Source organism: Miniopterus schreibersii (assembly GCF_964146895.1).
Source record: "Miniopterus schreibersii genome assembly, chromosome: 11".
Classification (NCBI taxonomy): domain Eukaryota; kingdom Metazoa; phylum Chordata; class Mammalia; order Chiroptera; family Miniopteridae; genus Miniopterus; species Miniopterus schreibersii.
Window position 1 is genome coordinate 39,399,254 of NC_138111.1, and position 21,375 is coordinate 39,420,628.

The following is a 21,375-nucleotide window of genomic DNA, read 5'->3' on the forward strand; positions in this document are numbered from 1 at the left end:
AGACAACCCTCCTAGCCCAAAGATATTTCCATTCTTAAGGAGATTTTTTTAAAAAGTAGTCTGTGAAGGACAATTGTACAAGCTGCACTGATCTCCCAGAGAGACTGTTTCCATGGCTGGTGGCGACTGTCATGTGGTAGCAGCAAGGAGAAGTGATTTGATTAACAGGAAGCCTGAGTGGTGTGCAGAGCAGAGCTGATATGCTATTCATTAACTCTCCTCTCTGTCTTTTGCCCTTTCCATATTGTCCAGAATTTGAAATATCTTGTCACACAGTGAGTTCTGATTCAGATACTACTTTATTGGAGTTATCTGTAACCATGGCTGCGAGTGGGTGTGAAATTGGGGAGGGGGAAGAAAAGCCCAAGGATCAAATGAGTTAGCAGACTTGCAACGTACCAAGAGATTTTTAGGGAATTCTCACTAATATACAGGCAGAGGCTGGAGTTGACTCTCTGGAAAAACAAATTCAGATAGTTCAGGAGCAAGGAAGCCCAAATGGTTTAGCAGCTCATTTCAGGGTCCTGTCATCCTTATAGTTGCTTATCTAGGGTAAAGCAATTACGATGGATCAGATAGCTGCCTCCTAAGACTTGATGACATGGAATTTTTAGAACAAAAGTATGTGTTTTCTGCAATGGGAGAGAAAATTATAATGTTGACATTCAGACTGAGGAATTACAACACAATCTGAAGGGACGGGACAGGCGTTATGAAATAATGTTTCCTTGTTTCCAAGGCAGAATGGTGCAGCAGTTATTTTGGTGGTGTTTAACTATATGATGTTCAGTTGCAAAGACAGATCCTCAGAAATAAGCCCAGAAGTCTCTGAGGGAAAACATAAATATTCAACTGTGCTTTTAAAGACTTGCTATTTTCTTTCTTAATTCTGTTTACCTTTTAAACAACAACAAACAGAAGCCAGAAACTTGGCAGAAGGCTGCTTTTATAAGGAAAATGTATTCTTTGACTGCCAAATGAACATGCCTCTCTTTTTTACTTGGTTCTTTTTGCTTCTTTTTTCCTTTAAAAAGTAACACTTCCCATTTCATTCATTCAAGAACATCTTGCCCTCAGCTGTCAAGATTACTCAGACTTCGGAATGTGGGGCTCCCAAAGAGGACAAGTCAAGGGCTGTGATTATTATCATCATTATCATATTGTTATATTATTGCATTAAATTATAAGAAGCATCTATTAAGGCTCAGGGTATGGGGCATTATAGATACACTATATGGAGAGAAACATATGCATAAACAAATAATGACTACATAATATAATAAGGCATTTGTACCGAAAAATTACTGTGAGATTATTTTTATTATCAAGGTAAAACCTCTAATGAATTTGTGCTTGTGTTTGCCACCTTTATAGAGTCCCTCACTCATAAAAAACCCTAACAGACTACAAAGCAGTAGCAGCCTACACTTTTCAACCTGTTTCCCATGCTTGGGGCCCTGGAGTCACTAACATCAGGTAGTAGTCACAGCGATAATTGGGGAGAGATCCCAAGAGGAAGGTGACCTCAAGCCAGTGATCTCCTGCCACCTGATGTCCCTTCTGTACTTCGTCTGGAAGTCACAAGGCTCCGTGTCTAGTTCGGTGTCTTATGCATGCTCTTCCTGATTTTCTGGTTGTTAAACTCTCTTCCCTATGCACCCAGAAAATCTCTCTGGGGAAGTGAGTTCTAAAGGTGCAGCGCGATCTTTTTTACATAACATTCCTTTATGTTATGGCGAGAGCGCTAAAGAACTGGAGGGGGACTTTTACATTAAAGTCTGTTTCCTAAATGTAAAGTGCTCCACCTCTTCCAACTGATTATATTTATCTAAACACCACAGACGAGATGAAGTTTGGGGGAAACTGGAGAGAAGGTGAGCAGGTCAGCTGCTGGGTTTAAAGACTTTGGGCGGAGTGCTTGAATTATTGCAAGACTTAGAGAAACTGAAAGGAATGAGTATTTATTGACTAAATGTCAATCAGGCACTCTGCTAAATAATTTAAATACCTATTCCACTTGGCATACTCTTCAAAATCAAATGTGAGGTTCACAGCTGTGAAAAGTAAGGATTTGCAAGACATTACTCCAAAACATTGGTCCACAACCGCGGAGTGGCAGAGCTGGAGTTTGAATTCAGCCCTTTTGACCCCAGAGCCCTTTCCACCTCAACAATTAGAACACCTGGAGCATTCGGTGACACATAGCAGATGCTTCCTAAGTGCTAAGTGAGTCTAAATGGGTCGGGTCGTGAGCTCTGCTCTTAAGTTGACTTTGTCACTGCATTTATACACAAGTGTAGCTTAAAAGCATTTGCATTAAAAATAAAACTTCGATCCTGACCTGCCGCGCCATGCCTTGGGAACATGGCACAGAGGCCAGGTGACAAGGAAGATGGGCAGCTTTCCTACTCAGATTCGACATGAGATCGCAGCCAGTGACAGGCCGCTGCAGGTGCTGAAGAAAGCACCAGTGGGGACCTGTGCACCTATATCACATTGTCAGCTGTTAAAGGGGTGGACTCAAGTGAAGAGAGTTTTTCTGATTCAGATGATGATAGCTCTCTTTGGAAACACAAAGGACAGAAATGATTTAAACCCCTCTCCCAAACCAGAGCCTTTTCAGTTTGGCCAGAGCAGCCAGATACCACCTTTGGCTGGAGATAAGAAGGTTAACAACATGTGGGGTGTTGTGCTGCAGGAGCAGAATCAAAATGCAGTGGCCACTAACTTGGTATCTTGGAAATGGAAGGCACTATTGACAAAAGCAGACAATCCGAGACCTACAATCAATTGCTTGCTAAGAAACATACAAAATAATTAGACAAAGAGCTAGAATATATGCGATATGGCAAGAAAAACGGGCTCAAAGGAAGAGGGAAATGGACAAGGTCATCTCAAGTGGAAATGACTTGACAAGGTTAGACTAGAGGACAGACTATAAATGAACTATAAAGGCCTGAATGAGATCGCAGAGGGCAATTCTCAGGAGAAAATGGCTGATGAAATTTCTTTCAAGTTGCAGGATCCAAAGAAAGGGCTGATAGCCCAGCAGTGATGTAATTGGAAACAAAAAGGCAATTGAACTTCTGATGGGAACTGCTGAAGTTGAACAAAATGGTGGCTTCTTTATAATGAATGGTAGTCGAGAAAAACACCAGGTGGAGTTGTTCCGAATCTTCTGAAACACATTCTAGTGTCAGTGAGGAACGAATTAAGGACATTGAAAATCAGAAGAAGTAGGAAAAAAAAAAAAAGCTGCTAGGAAGAGAACACAGTGTTGGGAGAAAGATGAAACAAGCTATTAAAAGTCTAAATTCTCAAGACAATGATACATCATGAGAAGCTATTGCAAGTGACACAAATGAGGTCCTGGCCTCTCTTGATGAATCACAGGAAGGACATGGAGAAACAAAGTTGGACTCAGAGGAGGCCATTAAGGTTCATCATCCCTATGATTTGGACTTTTTTTAGTACATTTTGAAGAATAAACTTTTCTAAAATAACATTTTAGTAAAACTTTCTACTGAAAAAAATAAAACTTCAAAATTTAGAAGAATTGTTCATGTAAAAAGTAAATCATTAAAACTTTCATTCATTTAAATATGAAATGCATATCAATACATACACATACATCCATATCTTTAGTCAAAACTAAGTTTCTATAGATTTCCAATACCTGTTTCTTTGCTTTAAGTGCTTTAAGAGCTAATCTATTTGCCTTGCTGACATATTGCAGTTTATATATTTTTCCTATTTAAAATTTACTACCCTTAAGTGGAAATGTTGAATTAATAGAAACCAGTGCTTTCTGGGGTTAAAAACGTGTGTTTCTCTTAGTAGAGTCTTAGCTATATTTATTTACATGATTTTAAAAAATGATTAATCCTGAGAGCTATCCAAATTCTCCAGTTATTCATATATGAAGTATAGCCTGTGGGCTGTTACTCTCAGCATTGCCCAGTTCCTATCTTCATTCTGAAAAGCATATCTTTGAGGAAGCAAAGATTTGTGTTCTTCTGATTCTTAGTTGGGTGCCCTTCAAGTGACACTACCAAATAGTTCAATTATAATCTAGGGAGTTCCTCTGATATGAAAACACATTAGATATTATACCACTGACTAATTGGTATTGTCGGCAGATAGGTTGTCAGAGACAATAATATGTTGTCACCCTCATTATTATTATACTTTCAATATATCAAATATATTAGATGCCAAATAACAATCACAGAACTACCTCTACAATTATCTTGCAGTTACCCACTGTTTGTTATATTAATTAGAAGAGTGGGATTCAAAGCATTGACAAAGATGGGTTCTATTCACAGAAAAGAACCATGGTGACTCAAATTAATGAGGTTTATCCCATAGAAAATTTTCCCAGGTCAGGAAATGTGCATGCAGAAAGTTGCCATCTTAGTTGCTGAGATAGTACAGTAGCTGCTCTCAGACATCCTAGAATAGCAATGGTCAAAAATCTTAGATTCTAGTCCTAGCACATTCCCTGATTTTCTATGTGACCTCAAATAAATCACTTAACCTCTCTGGCTCTCAAATTTCCAATCTATAAAATAGGAAAATTGAATGCCATATCATTCAAGTTATAAAATTACTGTGAAGATCAAGTGGGATGATACATATAAGCAAGAATTAAAAAGTATTAAGAGATAGAGATGTTAACTGCTACTGCAATTATCATTATATAGCCATGTGGGATAGTGGGGAACATATGAAGATGGGAGTATAAAGTATAAAAAAAAAATAATAATTGGATGAGACAAGGGAACTAAATAAGGCTAAAAAATAATCCTGTATTTCTGAAATCTCTTCTGTAACACAGAAACGGCCTCAAAAAAGGCTATCCCCTAGTTGTTTAAAAAATTTTGTTAGCTAAAGGCAGAAGGGTGTTGCATAGGCAAAAGAGGAGTGTGGTTGTCACTTGTTTTCAGTCGCTCTAAGTACTTTGAGCAGAAAAGAATAAAATACAGGGAATCCGAGGCTGATATAACCGTTGGAAGAGCTGCAGAAGTAAAGGTTGGTGGGACAACTGTTGCTGGTGTTCAGGAACACAGGGAAGCTATTGATGACCTTGTTTGCAACTTCCAAGCAACTGCCGGGCACTTACCTAGAAAGCCCTTGGCAGTCTTCCATGGGCACCTGTCAGTGTTCACTTGGCTGCTTCTCTCCTGTGCTCATGCTTCCCGAGAGTAATCCCCACAGGCATAGTTCCTATCGAAACCCAGCTGGCAAGGGTCCCAGGAAGTGAAGTCCCAGGCTTCTCCCCAAGGATGACGACTGATGCAGAGTTGACAAGGGACAAGTTGACACACTACTGCTCTTCAGAACCATTCCCTTATAACACTTGGATGAGCCCTATTCAGTCTGCTCAGTGGTTCGAACATCAGTCTGCAGACTGAAGGGTCATGGGTTCGATTCCAGTCAGGGCCACATGCCTCAGTTGCAGGGTCAATACCGGGCCCCGGTCGGGGAGCGCGCGGGAGGCAGCCAATTGATGTGTCAACCAACTGATGTGTCTCTCTCACATCGATGTTTTTCTCTGTCTCCCCTCCCCGCCCACTCTCTAAAAAAAAAAAAAAAAATGAAAGAAAAAAAATATCCTCAGGTGAGAATTAGCAAAAAATAATAATAATAACACTTGGATGAAAAGACTAATGTTACAAACCGAGGACTGCAAACATTAAATCAGAGGTATTTGAGAGTGGGAAACAAGACTTTATTCCTGTACTCTCATGTGTTGCACTGTTTCCACAATTCAAAGATTCCAGGGATTAGGAGTTACAATATTCATTTTATAAATAAGACCTTTAAAAAAACGTAAAAGGTACATGTCAAATGTAAGACTTGCTCCCAAATCACTGTTGATAATAATGTAAAGATTAACCTTAAGAAAATATGTTTCTGCAATTTAGGGGGTTCTAAGTGGAAGGAAGCTGGAAATCCTTATTCCTTCACAAATACCTCTACACCAGAGATTTTCAACCATGTGTCGCAAGAAATTTTAAAACATGTAATACCTGACTACTCAGTCAGGAACACTGACCTCTTTTCCCTTAAATTGTTAAATTAAAAAAAAAAAAATGACAACAGCCAACACAACTGTAGCGATCTGGTATGAATGAATTCAAATTGTGCCTGTTTTTTTGTCAGATCAGCAAAAAATACATTTTTTGGTGTGCTGCAGAATTGTAGCAATTAGTTGTTGTGTGCCATGAGATGAAAAAGGTTTAAAATTGCTGCTCTACACACTTATATCTGATCCTTTAAAAAAATTGGGTCAAGATCAAGGCCTTTCACTCTACCACCAAGGAGGCCTGGTGGACATGCTTAAGAATATTATATTGGTCACTGAGTCATAGGAGCCATAGAGTGTTTCATTGTCCACAGCAAAGAAGGAAGGGGGAAAAGGGACTGTCACAATCTCTCTATTTACATGGACTTCCTTATAATACACTAGGCAGGAGTAGCTCATTTTCTGTTTCATTTTGTTTTTTGTCTCCTTCTGCTCTCTTCTGACCTTTGTCCTCAGAGTGGAAGTGGTTCACTTCCTCCTGGAAGAAGTGTAGTCTTCTAGCTGTATTTCTTTTGGGGATGCTATTTCTTTAGGGATGTTCCTGATGTTCTGGCCTCAGAAGACCTACAGATGGTTTAATCTGTAGTAGGTATTGCAAAAAATGTTGTTTCCTCAAACTTCCTCTTTGAGCTCTCTGGCTGGGTCTGGATGAGAGCTTTGTAGTAGCTGCTGAAACCTGAGATGTGGTCTTGGACACAGTGGCCCCTCAGTTGGCTCTGGCTCTAGATCTTTGTAAGTCATAGGGGTTTCTACCTGGGGCCCCTCCTAGTTCACTGGAGAGTTCTACATTGTAGTCTAGGGTTTATATGTACAAGTTTCTTTTGGGGATTTGGTGAGAAGCAATGGTTAATTTATGACCTAAGTTCTTGAGTTCTTAGCCAAATTCTCTAGTAATCTTACTTTGTTTTGACTATTATTGCCTACAAAATATTTTCTAAAAAAATTAACATATAATCAGTGTTGAGCAATTAGCATATGTTGCCTATTATTAGGATTTGAAATCTAAACACTGCTGCTCACTGCATCTTGGTATTGGAGTTGCCCAGGAAAAGTTAGTGTGGTCAAGTACTGGATGGAACAACATTTTACTCACATAGGGAAGACACAGCAAAACCAGCCTCCGTAGTAGCTACCAGTCACCCATGGCCAGCAGCGACACACTGGCCTACAGGCACCCCAGTTGTATTATAAAACAAAGGACCAAATCCCCTCCCTATAAGGGACAGATATAGCAGTGGAGTTGGCCGGTTGCCATATGGTGCATACACTTACCCTGAACAAAGGAGTACACATTGAGCCAGAAACAAAGACATATCCCCGCACAAGGTTATAAGTCCAGCACAGGCTCTGAGGACTTTTCTTTTCTTGTTTTATATGAAAGTACTCTAAGAGTGAGACCTATTCTTGTGCTGCTGAGTGAGAGTTGAAGACTGCATGCATAATCAGGATTCTCAAAAAAAATATTTCCTGGTTTCTGAAAACCATATCTAGATGCTTATGAGAAGACATTTTTAAATGCTTGACAATCTCAGAGATTTTGGGGGGTGGGGTTGTGGGGTTTTTTTGTTTTGAGACTAGAAGACGATTACCCACAATAATCTTCTACAGAACTGATTGGTTCATTCTGAAGTAGACTTCACTTTGAAAGAATGTCTCCAGTCACTGTGCCTCAGTCACAGATGCTAACATGACAGTCTCTCATTAGAGCCTCCTCTGGTCAGGTGACCCTGAGAAGCAGAAGCACTTTGAAACAGAAGGACCATTACATGAAACATTCTCAGGTAAACTCCTCACCTTGGGAAAATAAAAGAGAACATTTAGGGGTGTGCCATTAACCTTGTCTTTTGTGTTATGTAAGTTTGGTCAAGTAGCAATGAAGCATGAAACATTTTGGATCCTACAGCTATAGACCACCATTCGAATTTTGCCAATATACCCTCTTAATCAGAAAAGAAACACCTATTTTTGAGGCTGTTTCCATGTTATTTGGGTCAGTAAAGAAATAATTTTTCCAGAATTTGGCACGGTTGCAGAAAAAAATGGTTTGAATATTTCATCACTTGTCACTCCTTAAAAATTCCTTCAATGGCTCTCCCTTATTTTCTGGATAAAGTCCAAAATTTTTCACATGGCTCTACTAGGCCTTTCATCAGCTGGTTACAGACACCTCTGAATGATCTGCCATGGGCTTTCTTCATTACAGCCTTAGCAAACTGTTGTCATTTTTTCCAACACTCACGCTCACTTACAAACCCCTCTGATGGCTCAGATCTTACCCTTTCCCCCTCACTCCCTTATTCCATCTTCCAGATGAATTTCTACTTAACCTTAAAGAGAATAGACTTTAAGCACCTCCCAAAACTGGCCATGTCTTATTCATTTTCAAATTCCTGTTGCCTTTCAGAGAGCTGATATATGAGAGGAGATCAAAACAATCTAACAATCAGTGTGCCTGAGATGAACTTCATCACTGTACATTTTCTTTATCTTTATCTTAACGTCAAGAGTCTTCTGCTTATGTAATGTGAGCGATCATTAGAAATAGCTCACTTAATTTCTGTGACATCTCACTAGCAAGAGTTTTTGGCTATTAACAAACTCCCTATTAAGAGCTATATTATGAATTTCACATAAAAAATATGTCCTAACATACCATTTAAGAACTCATCATAATTGCAGTTGTAGGAGCAAGACCATCCCGTGTCTATGGGTTCAAGCTGTAAGATGAGCAATAAAAATTTTCTGCTAAAGAAAAACATACTTTCACTAATGCCACAAGTTCATCAAATATTAAAGCCTTAGTTGAAAGACAGCAAATCTTTTAAGGAAGAAATTTAGGCTCATTGGTGGCTAAGAGAATGGCACTTTTCTGTTCGCAGCATTGCATTTGTTTTCTGGGGATAGAATCAAGCCTTCTTGGATCCTGGCTACCAGGGAGCCCCCTGACCTTGAGCATTTTGGTCTGTCCCAGAGCAGCCATTTCAGGACAGAGTCAGCCTTGGGGTTTAGAGTAAAGCTTTGTTGAACTGATCAGAAATTCCAGAAGGCTGAAATGCACTGAAACAAGTTATGGCTTATTTGAATGTTTATTAGTTGGTCGGTTTGTTTAAATAGAATTCCATTCTCATTACCAAAACATTTGTCATGCATAACGGTAATCGGGAGCAGGAAAGAACAAGCAGGCCTTCCAGAAGAAAGCCCTTTTGCTCTGCAAAATCTATATTTCCCTGAAAGTTACTTCAGGACATGAGAACAGACTGTAACAGAAATATTAATAAGCTTCACTGCCCCTGAGTTATGTAAACAATAATACTTATGTTCTGTCCTGTTCCCAAAATTCTAAAAAGATTATAATGGTACACTATGCCTGATTTATAGAGTGTATTTACTGAGGAGGAGCTAGCAATACAATAGAATCAAATTAAATTGAATGTTGGTATATTTTAATAGATTTAGTTTACCTTTTAATGTTGTTTCTATTTTATCTTGGATCTTTTACATGCATAATACATACATTGACATCTATAGCAAACTCCCCTAATCCATAATTTGATTACTTACAGGATGACAGAAATCTGTCACTATTCTATTTTTTTTTAAATTACCTTGGTCATATGGTTTGCAGATTTAGGGTTACTTATATGAAGATTAAAAATTGCTCAAGAATTTTATCATTATCATTTGTTGACATTCTACACATCCACCCATTGAAGCATAATTATTAATTAACATCTACTAAGGCCAAGTCCTGAAATGCAAAATCTATCAATTGTTTCTCACAAGTTAAGTTGATTGAATCAGAATATTTTCTTATATATTGAAGGGAACCTTGAAGGCTGCATAATTGAAGAATAAATTAAATAAAAGAACAAGGTAAATATGTTACGAGAAAAGACTGATGCAGTGGAGAGGCTGGATATGACTTAACAGGCCTTTTCAGATTCTTAATTTCAGTGAATTGGTCGGTCATAATGTTAGCCTTCTCCTCTTCTCTTCATTGTGGTTAATTCCATTTGCGTGGTAACCTGTTTACCCATTAACTGTGGCGTGACCTTCATTCTCATCGCCTCAACTCGAATTATCTTGTTTCTTAAAAGAGATGCATTTTTCAAAGGATTCCCAGACAATCCATGTAATACTAGGTGGTCTCAATTTTATTTGTTCTCAACCACCTTACTTTTCCTGCTCTGCTACTGTGAGGAGCACACAATTAATATGCCATCCAAAACCATGAAAATATCGTGGAGTTTGCCCATCTATTTTTGATAGATCAAGTAAAAAATGTGTTATAGCCACTTGAAAAATAATACCCTGATCTGTGGCAGCTCTTTATTAAGAGCAAATAAAGACTAATGTGAAAGATTATTTGAGGCCACAAATCATGTTTTGCTGTGAGTTTAAATGCATGTGCTCTGTGACATTACTTTAAAAAAAAAAAAAGCTATTTTGCTACTTACATACTTTCTAAATTGTTTAAATAAGACAGCTTTAGAGGGTTTTGCTTGAAATTGCAATACCATATAGACTTTGCCATCTCAATTTAAGAGAAAAATCATGACCACACAAGGAGCCTTTCAAATCTATTTCTCTTCAAATCTTAGTAAACAGGTATGAACATCTTATCAGTCCTGCCAAAGTGAATTGATTTCGCATTCTTCAAAACTGCAATGCCAAATTAGCGTTCGAGGAGCTTCCAAGTTTCATATGGGCTCTGTAACAGAAATCAGTTGGCCCAGTGGCTGAGTCCTAGATGGGCAGGCAGTGATTCCACGTCTCAGATGAAGGAGATGATTCCTACCACCAGAAATGAAAGAATGTTTAATTTCTTCCAGGCACCTGCACCATTCTTTTTAATGACTCATTTGAATACACATCTCATTATTATCATATACCTTCTTAAAACCCTTCAGTGGGTCCCCATTCATTGCCTTCAAGGTCACGTTCAAACCCCCTGACCTGGCGGAGTAGCCCTTCCAGGGAATGAGCCTCTGCAGCACCTTCCCTCCCGCTCCCTCCCTCCACTGGAAGCCGCAGCCCTATGGGGGCCCCTCTGTTCTCCACACTCCTTGTGCCGTCCACACACAGCTACATCTGCTTAGAATAGCAATTTTCAACCCTTTTCATCTCACGGCACACATAAACTAATTACTGAAATTCTGAAGCACACCAAAAAATACATTATAATTTTGGGGGGAATCTGACAAAAAAATAGGTATAATTTTGATTCGTTCACACCGGACAGCTATTGTGCTGGTTGCCATTTTTTGACAATCTCAGGGAAAAGAGTTCAGTGCTCCTGACTAAATAGACAGATATTGCATGTTTTAAAAATTCTTGTGGCACACTGGTTAAACATCACTGATTTAGAATATTGTGCCAGCCCACCTAAACCATTCCGTTTGTCCTGGTTTTCAAGACTCGTCTCTTCCGTGAAGCCTTGAGATGTATTGGACCACTTCTGTCACCAGTGGACTTTATGTACCTATTACTTTTTCTGTTTATCTCAACTAGATGGTAAGCTGTTTACAGGGAGAGATGTCATTATATTTACCACTGTATTCCCAGAATAGTGCTCAACCCATAAGAAAGCACTTTTTAATGTTGAGTGAACAGAGAAGGGGACTAGCCATGCAAAGAGATGACCTTATGCTATTGCCACTATATTCTGTATAAATATGCTTTCTGTAAAACTATGCTTTGAACTCACTTCACTGGAAGGCTTTAGAAATGGAAACACAAAAATGTATTTTTATAAAAGGGAGCTCACTTTATTAGTTTATCTGACTATAAAAGTAATAAAGGTTAATTGTAGAAATTCAATGCAAACAGTACAGAAAAAGAAAATTAAAATCATCATCCAGATAAAACCACCAATAAAACTCTCTATTATATTCTGTCCTTCTTATGTCAGAGGGCTTTTAAAAGATGTTAGACATACTATTTGTATAGTTGTATAATCTATATTTTAGAGTTCACAGTGGCCAGCTTTCTCAGCCAACAAATATAGATGATAATAATAGTACTTCATAGGCAAAGACACTTTTCCAAGTACTTTACATATATTAAGTCCTAGAAACAGCCCTCTCTGTCATTATCTTTATTTTACAGATAAGATAACTAAAGCACAGAGATGTTATGCAATTTGCCCAAGATCACACAGCTACAAAGTGGCTATTTTGCTCCAGAATCTATGTTTAGAACCACTAGACATTACTACCATCCGTTTTCAATCTTATTTTTTTAACTATGTGTTTATTGTTTTTTTTTTTTTTTAAGAGAGAGAGAGAGGAAAGGAGAGGGAGAGAGAGACAGAACCATCGATGAGAGAGAAACATCAATTGGCTGCCTCCTGCACACTCCCTGCTGGAGGTCAAGCCCTGGCCTATGAGCAACACAGGCATATGCCCTGACTGGGAATCGAATCTGCAACCTCTTGGTGCGTGGGACAATGCTCAACCAATTGAATCACACCATCTAGACTTCAATCTTATTTTTAATGGATGCAAAATTTTCAATTGTAAGCATGAGCCTTAATTTATTTAACAATCCTCTATTGTTAGACATGTAGGCCATTATTCCAGCTTTCCAGTATGATAAACGATGCCATGATAAATAGCTCCATGCAATCATTTTGTGCAGTCGTCCAGTTATTATGTCATCATAAATCCCCATTTTCAACTAGTTCCTTCTCTTTCCTTTGGATGCTATGCTTCTGCTACATGTGCTCCTGGTCAGTTCTACAAAGTCAGAAAGCCCTTCCCCAACCACTCTAACTGGATCCCCACCTTTGTTATCCACTATCACTGCATGTAATGTATTTCCTTTAAAGCACTGAAGTTCTGATAAAATATACATCTGATAGACTCCCTATTTATTGCCACCTCCTTCACCCCTGGCCTATGAGCTCCATGAATCTATAGATTATCTCTATTTTATAGAACATGATTTCCCCAGGGCTCAGTCTATAGTAGGTATTTAAATACTAATTGAAAGAACAAATAAATTTAAGTATAATTGCTGAGTCAAGGAGATGTCATGAAAATGTAAGCTGAGGACATCCCACTTTTTCTCCCTAGCAACGCAAAGTAGAGAAAAATTCCAGAATCAGCAAAACAGCAGGCCTGTCTGTGGTAAGAATATAATATAAAGCCTTTGGAGCAAAAAAATTATCATCTTCCTGCATCAATAACCACTCTTGGCAATAGGAAAAATGGTTTAAGTAGTTCAGGAAAATCTGTGTCAAAGTGACTCCAGGGCCAACGTTATGCTGTGAGTGCACCAGGAGCAAGGACTACTTTTGGGGTTGGCCACCTACAGTGAACACTGGCCAGAATACCAACTGCTGTGAGCAGCGGAAATTCTGTTTGCAGATTCTAACTCCTTAATGAGGGTGATGTTTGTTTAATAGTCTCTCTACTACCCAAGCCATGTTTCTGAAGACAGTCTCTCTAATTGTTAATAGATTCATTAATCTTTAACCTACAGCCCAGACGCCAGTCACAGTCTCAATTCTTTATAGATGTACGAGACCGCAGGGTATGTTACCCTCCGAGAACATGATAGTCATCAAAGGGCTCTCTGTTTTCTTAAGCTGAGTGTGTCAATAGAGAGAAAGACGAGGAAAGGTCAGAATAGGGCTGAATGCCTTGAGTTAGAACCATTAAAATATATTTTGTTTTCAGCAGTGTTCAGGTTGGCACAGGTGATTCAAAATGTAACTTCCTACTCAACTTTCCCAAATTAAAAAATAAATTATTTTTAAAAAAATTATGTTTGAGAAGGGTTCTTAAGGAAGAAATTTCTTTCAGATCCAGGAGAGGAAAAACTGTATATTTTGAACAGAAGCCCAGGAGATATATTCATTAGCTGGAACTCTTTCTATGGGACTAAAGAGTTTAGTGTTCTACCTGAACAACATGAAAAAATTAGCTTTTGAGGGTGAGAGTAAAAATGTGCATCCTGAATGATAAAAATGCTGTTATAAACTCAAGTTATGTTAAGGGGTGGGTGGTATCCTGTGTACTCTCATAAATAGAAAGAAAAGCGGGAACGACTTAAGTGTTTTACAAGAGATATATCTTCTAATAGTAACTTTTCCTACTTAGTTTCACTGCAGAAAGTTCTGGGGGACATACAGATGACAGGTACACCTGTGCGTGTGGGCAGTGAAAGGAAAACTGAAAACAGTTACGTTTCCATGTAAAATACTCACAGCTCTTCTGAATGATTGTTCTCACACATACACCTAGCCTCCCCCCCACACAGACCTGGCTCCGTTTCCGATAGAATTGCCCTGAAAGCACCTTGAGTAGCTTAAATGGTGTCACGGAGCCTCCAGAAGTAGGTCAGCTTCCTTTTGTTGTTTCCCCTCCCCCATCCGAGCTCTGGGCTCTGAGCTGGTCTGCAGAGCCAAGATAATTTTTTAATCTCCCTTTTAATGGCAACAAAAGGAAGAACAAAAATGTTCTTTCTGGAAGACCCCCTTTGTCCCCTCCATTACCAGAAGATAATTCTCTAAATTACAAAAGAAAAAAAGGAATACACAATAAAAATAGTGAATTCCTTTGGTTTCTAAATTAGGACTTAAAATTCCATGAAAGAAGAGCTTTGGAGAAAGGCAGTTTTTTTGTTTTTTTAAGTGGGGATATAGAGAGAGAGCATAGGCTTTTGACTTAGGAAAATCTTGAAAATAAACAGGAGTTCAATTTCATTCAATTTCATTAATTATCAAGGAAATACACAGTAAGACCACAGTGAGATATCACTCTATACCCTTCAAAACAGATACAGTGAAAAAGACAAAGAAGTGAAATTCCTATACTCTACCAAGGAGAGTTTTTATTGTACAGCTGCCTCCTGTTTTATCTATATTCTCAAGCAGACTGTATTCATACATGATGAACCAGAAATTCCACTTGTAGGTATATACCAAATAAAAACGAGTATACATGTTCACCAAACAGTGTTGGCTGAATGTTAATAGCAGTAGTATCGGTAAAAGCTTAAATCTGGGAACTACTCAAATGCCTATCAGCAATAGACTGGACGTAGAAATTGTGGTGAATTTACAAACGGAATGCCATACAGCAGGGAGGAGAGAGGGGTTTTACCTACACAAATGAATAAATCTCATTGATGTAATGGTGAGTGTAAGAGGACAGATACAAAAAGTTCTAGATCGTATGGTTCCTTTTACATAAATTACAGAAACAGGAGAGATTTTCTACTGTTAGAAGTCAGGCTTTCAGAGGAGGTGAGGATAAGACTGGGGGGGTATAAAGGGAGTTTCTAGGTGCTGGTTAAATCCTGTTTCATTATCTGGATGAGGCTATATGAGTGTGTCCTGTATGTGGAAATCTATCAAGGTACATATAAACTTTACTAGCTTCCACATCCGCGTTCCCCATCACTGTGCATCCTGATCTATGATTAGTGTCCCTCCTATGCCAGTTCTGAGTGCTTTGTAGACGGTAATGTATTTAATCATCATAACAACCCTAAAAGAGAGTTACAATTATTATCAGCCCTGTTTTCAACCGGAGGAGGCTGACGCATGGAGATGTCCATAACTGCCCAGGGCTCGTACATCTGGAACTGGGTTTCTAACTCACTGCCTCCCTATGGAGTCAGTGTCCTTATCACTACACCATGCTGCCTCCCTAGGGACAGGACACCTGTGAACAACCATTTTCCCTCTTATAAAATCAGGAGACTGCATCAAGAGTTGCCCTGAGGATTAAGTGATATAATATATGACCTGTCTAGCTCACAAGGTACCTCACTAATGCTCACTGAAAGCATGACTGCTTCACTTTTCTGACCAGAGTGAACCCAAGATCTTTCCAGTTCAGGGTCAACAAAGTTTCTCACTCACATACTTCTCTCTCCCTTTCCTGGTATCAAACGTCCAGTGTCCTCTCCCCGCTACCCCATGTCTGTTCTCCCCTGTAGGCCTCTAGCCTGCTCTTCCTACTAACTAGGGCTGCCCTGCATGAATAGTAGAGAACCGCCTCCATTTTAAATTTAATTCAGAATCTACTTGTTCTGTATTTTAGGATTGCTGATGTTTCCTAAGTGACAAAAAGTCATCTAATTAATATTATTCCACGAAGGTAAGCAATTTACGTTTTAACAATAGTCAGCCAAATAAAGGAACCTACTGTTGAAAATTTTAATCCAGGAGCTATTTGGGGAAACATTTGAGGTTAGGTAGTTTGTTATTTAATGATAAGAATAACATTTCTAGGCATTTCACATTATCGACATTAGTTTACATGGACATGATTTCCTTATATTATCACAGCAACCTAGAAGGGTATATAGTAGTACTTTGTTCATTGTAAGATGAAAAAGATGATTGTTAATAACTTTAAATTCACTTATTTGACAAATATAGAGCAACTATATTGTTCAGGACTTACTGGAGCTTACATTCCTAAGAAAGGAGAGAGACCATACACAAATGACATACAAGTATATAAAGATAATTTCAATGGTAGTTAATGCTATGAAAAAAATAGTAAAACATAATGATAAGAGAGAAAGAGACTGGCAAGACTGGGGCAAGGGCTCTTTTGTCCTGAGAAATTAAAGAATCTCCTGTGCTTTTCCACTTCCTTGAAAAACAATATTTCTCCACTCTAGCTGCACATCAGAATTATCTGGATGCTTTTAGAAAATACCTGGGTCTGTGCTCCACCCCTAAAGAGACTTTTCAATGAGGCATGTTACCTTTAAAAGCAAAAAACAATTGAATGGGGCCCAAAAATAACAATACTTGCTCCTGTTGATGCCTTAAGTTTAATGGAAACATGGACACAGCTACATTGATTTCTGATCACTAACCTAGTTATATTGAGGCTTTTCTGTGCTTTTTCCCCCTTGTGAATGGATTAATCCCTCTCTGTGCAATGGAAGATTAAAACCTTCAAAACATAAATGAGCGAGTGTAAATATTTCCTTGCAAACCACAAAAGATCTTTGTTAAAATTTTAAAATTCAGTGGGTTAATGTTGTTCTGGCCATTTTAATCAAGAAATCTTTGGAAAGACTGAAGGGAAATCTGAAGTTGTGTTATATATTTTCCCAGTGTCTCTAAATCAACTTTCTCCCACTGGTGTAAGCTGTCAGTATAGAGGACATCGAATTGGTGTCAAATGACATTATGTCCACTCTTCACCTATGAAGGTATGAGGGGTATTTGTGGAGAAGGAAAGGCGAAGTCTTTACAGGGAGACTCTAGAATATCTCTTCCCTAACAAGCTCTTTCACTGGAGAAAAAAAAGATCAGACAAAAAGAGGGGGAGAGAAAGGAATGAGAAAATAAGAGAATTTGGGGGTGTGGAAATGAGGGATGTGGGATCTGTGGTCTAAAGCACTTGAACCCACTCAGAGGTCAGAGAACAAAATAAAAGGAGATCAGAGAAACATGTGCCTTGCTCCCAGCCTGTCTCTCCCTTAGCTTGGGGCTTCTTTTTGCTTACTGACAGAGGGATTTTTTTCAAGCAGGGTGGTCATGAACGATGCTGCTGCTTATTTTCTCTTCTGGGGCTTTCATTCACCCACCCCCAGCCCTCCAACACTTCCTTCTTTGTACTGCCAGATAGACCAGAGGCCAGGCTGAGTTTGCTTCTCTGTTACTTGTGTTACCCTATAGAGTCATCATTTTATGAAAAATTACTTTAAAGCCATGATCATCATAATGGCTAATGCACAATAAAATCATTATTAAGAATCCGGCATTTTGGAGGCTTTTTATCTAACCAAATGATAAGATTTTTTTTTTAGTTTAATAACTGAAAGACCGGCCTAACTCAGAAGCATAGTTCAGTATCTGTGACCCATGTTTGTGATTAACTAGGACTTTGGTCGTAGGTTAAGAGGATTTGTTCATAGTTATTAAAGATAACTTCTAACTCAGTAAAATATTTCCTCAGTCCCTTTAAGGAAAGTCAACTCAGGTTATTGAATGGATACAAGAAACCAACAGAGGTTTTAAGGTTAGGGCATACAGGAACTAGGTGTTATGTAATCAAAGCATTTTGTGTCAAAAGTTTTACTTAGTGTCATGGGTAAATGCAATGGCAGTCATATATTCAATTTCTACACTCAAGAAATATGTGATCTATCAGAAAAGTCTTGAGAGAAGTTTCATGGAGTAAAATCCATATAAGTTTTGTGTCTAGAAGTATCTAAATAAGTAAACAAATTCAAATGTAGGAAGAGAATCTACTTCAGCCAACACCTATCAGCCACCTCCTGTGAGCCACCTCATTTCATTAAAACCATGGCCCTTCGATGTGGTGCATCATTATCTGTATTTAACAAATGAGGACATCATGGTTCTCCCAAGCTAAGTGACTTAGCTGAACTCTCACAGTTAGTAGGCAGTAGAACCCACATAGGAATTCAGGTCTTGGACAATGAAGACAAAACTCTTTTCCATTTACCACATGATCCTTTTTAGGAAACATTATTGATAGGTGCTTGTTACACTTGTTTATCTTTACTCTCCAAAATTGGTGGTTCTCAAACTTCAGTATCAGAATCACCAGGGAGACTTGATGAAAATACAAGTGCCCAGGCCCTGGCTTCCTTTAATGATCTTGATCTTCATGTTCTTCATTAGCTCTCCAACAAAATTTGAGAACTGGTCAAAATCATCCAAATTACAGATATTCTACAGAGGTTAGTAGTTTGCTCAAAAGCACATCAGTGGAACTCCAAATGGTGGAACCAGGACTCAACCCAGTTTTACCCCAAAGTCTATGCTTCTGAATTGGAATGCAATGCCAGTGGAGCTGGAAGGCATGAAGGGCACATATTACATAGGACGAGTGTTTATTATTGAAGAAGATAGAAATGATACAATCACTGATAGAGAAGAAGAGAAGCCCTGCCCAGTGACAGTTCCCAACAAGGTCTTGATCTCCAAGAGCCAGAGCTGATTTGTACATAACTTGTGCAATATGCTGACATGGTTGTTGATGGTTGAGATGCTCATCTCTTCTTTCTGAATCATGTCCTCCTTTTTTTTGCCTCTACTCTTGGACTTCCATGCATGTTTAAATGTCTTTGTCAATCTCTCCTACACCTGAGACTCCCTACTATACCTGAATGGTTAATTCAAGTGTGTGTGTGTGTACACATGTGTACATATGTGTCTACATACATACGTAATAGCCTGTTTGAGATTTCCAAGGTTAGCTCTAAAAAAGTATCAGAGGAAATGGTCCCGGGGTAGATTTTTGAGAAAGAAAATTGTCTGTACTTTTTCAAAGAACTGTTTCTGCGAAGTAAATCAGTTAAAGGGTGGCCAATAGTTACTGCTAGTGCTTACTAACCTGAGTTGTATGACCCATTTGTCTCACAGATAAAAATCAAATGGTATCCAAAGGGAAGTTGAAAGGAGTATGCAGTAAGGTCTTAGAAAAAAACCTACAGGTTTAGAGGAAAATATATTAAGATTTCCAAGGGACTCTACTGATTCTTTTTGGAACTGATAGAGACAGGTTAATTTTTTTTCTAGTAATAGACTTGGGGATGGAAACTACTTGCTGAATTGGGGAGTCAAGGAAAACAGTAACCATATCTGTTTTCCAAAGAGTCCAATGAGTTCTCAGAAGGTGCCCTGAGATTCAGGGGAACGAAATCAGATCCAGATGCACATTTGCACAATCCAACCCCTCTGAGTATTTTGCAATATGAATAGAAAGCTGACAATTTTCCATGAACCCTGTCTTTCTGCATCAGCCTGTGCATCCACAAAACCTACAGGCCACGGAAGCACCCTCAGCTCAAGGCAGATGCCACCATGATACCCCTCTAATATCCCTCCACACTACACAGCCATCTTCAAATTCCATTCTGGCATTCTTTATATGCAGACTATTAGAAATCATAAAATGTTCATAATTTTAAAGGGAAATATTAAGTAAATTCTTGAGTTTTAATGATATCTCAACAAGAGAGTCAGTTTGGTCCTTCACTAAGACACACCAACACTGGCCATCCTTTATTTACTCAAATATAAACTAGCTCCTTCTGTCCCCAAACCCTTGCATGTGTCCCCTCAGCATGAAACACTCGCCCTCCCTCCACTCCACATCCCTGTCCCCAGACTTCTCACTGCTAACTCCCATCCTTCAGTTTTAGCTCCACCGCCACCCCCAAGAGAAGCCTTTCCTGACCACCTTATGGAGGCAGGTCTGTGCCTTGATGTTCTCTGATTATGTCTTTCATACCATTCATACTGTACACTGTCCTATATTTAACTATTTTTGTTTACTTTATTTGTCATCCGTCCCTTTGTTTCCCCGCTATATGTAAGTTCCATAAGGGTGAGGAACACCCCATCTCCTAACATCACACTTGGCACACAGTAGATGTGTAAGAAGTTTTTAATCAATGCACCATCAAGACAAAAAGATTGAGACTGATCCACGTTTTTGTCTCCTGTTCCCTACCCATTACCCTCCAATCGTGCTGTCTTTATATTCTAATGGAATCCTAAGGAGTTTTCAAGGAAACTTAATGAGATAATGTAGCTTGATGATGAGAAACATTTGCTGAAATCCAGCTTTGTCACTTCAGAGGATGGTGGCGTTGGGCAAAGTATTTTATCTCTCTGGGTCTAATTTTCTAATTTGGCCTTAATAATTGTATGTAATTAAAAGATTGTAAAGAGTCTTAAATAAGTAAACACTGGTTATACGCTTTTTTAAAACAATGGCCGGCACTTTACTTCTGGTGATTATTCCTTAGGAAATAGTTTCAAAAACTTCATACAGGACTCCAGCTCCTGCAGGAATCTTAGTTCACTGCAGGAAGGCTGAAGCTACCCAACCGAAAATCAGGGCTGTTTGCTTTAAATACCGAGACATCATCTGGATTCCTCACTTTAGCATCTTAACTTTAGCTAGAAAAGTGGTTCACTGTAATTACACTGGAGAATCTGCCTCATCAAGCTGAATTCCAGAGGACCTCAAGCATTACATTTTTGTGCTACCTTTATGCTTCAGAGGACATTTATGTCATTAGTAGGATTAATTAATTTTACCTTAATAGATGGATACATCCAGGAAAAGGGACTCTCCAGGGCCAGAGAAAGAGTTAATAAGGATGCTAGGAAGAGGTCGTGGCAACCCTGTTTCATAATTCAGCACTCAATTCAAATGATTAAGCTGTCTCTCCTTTATATTTCCTGTTCTATCTTTCAATATAAAATTTAATTGGATTTATCTTAGGAAATTCTCTTTTCAATCTTTCACTGGCAAAATCAACCC

The 21,375-nt window shown here is 38.7% G+C and overlaps 1 protein-coding gene and 1 pseudogene across 7 annotated transcripts in view; both read left to right on the top strand.

Moving 5' to 3' along the window:
- Window positions 1–21,375, top strand: part of TRPM3 (transient receptor potential cation channel subfamily M member 3) — a 738,103-nt gene that overhangs the window by 445,142 nt on the left and 271,586 nt on the right. The window lies entirely within an intron of this gene.
- Window positions 2,365–3,471, top strand: LOC308563376 (phosphorylated adapter RNA export protein pseudogene; annotated as a pseudogene). The gene has a single exon. The product of its transcript is annotated as a phosphorylated adapter RNA export protein pseudogene (transcript).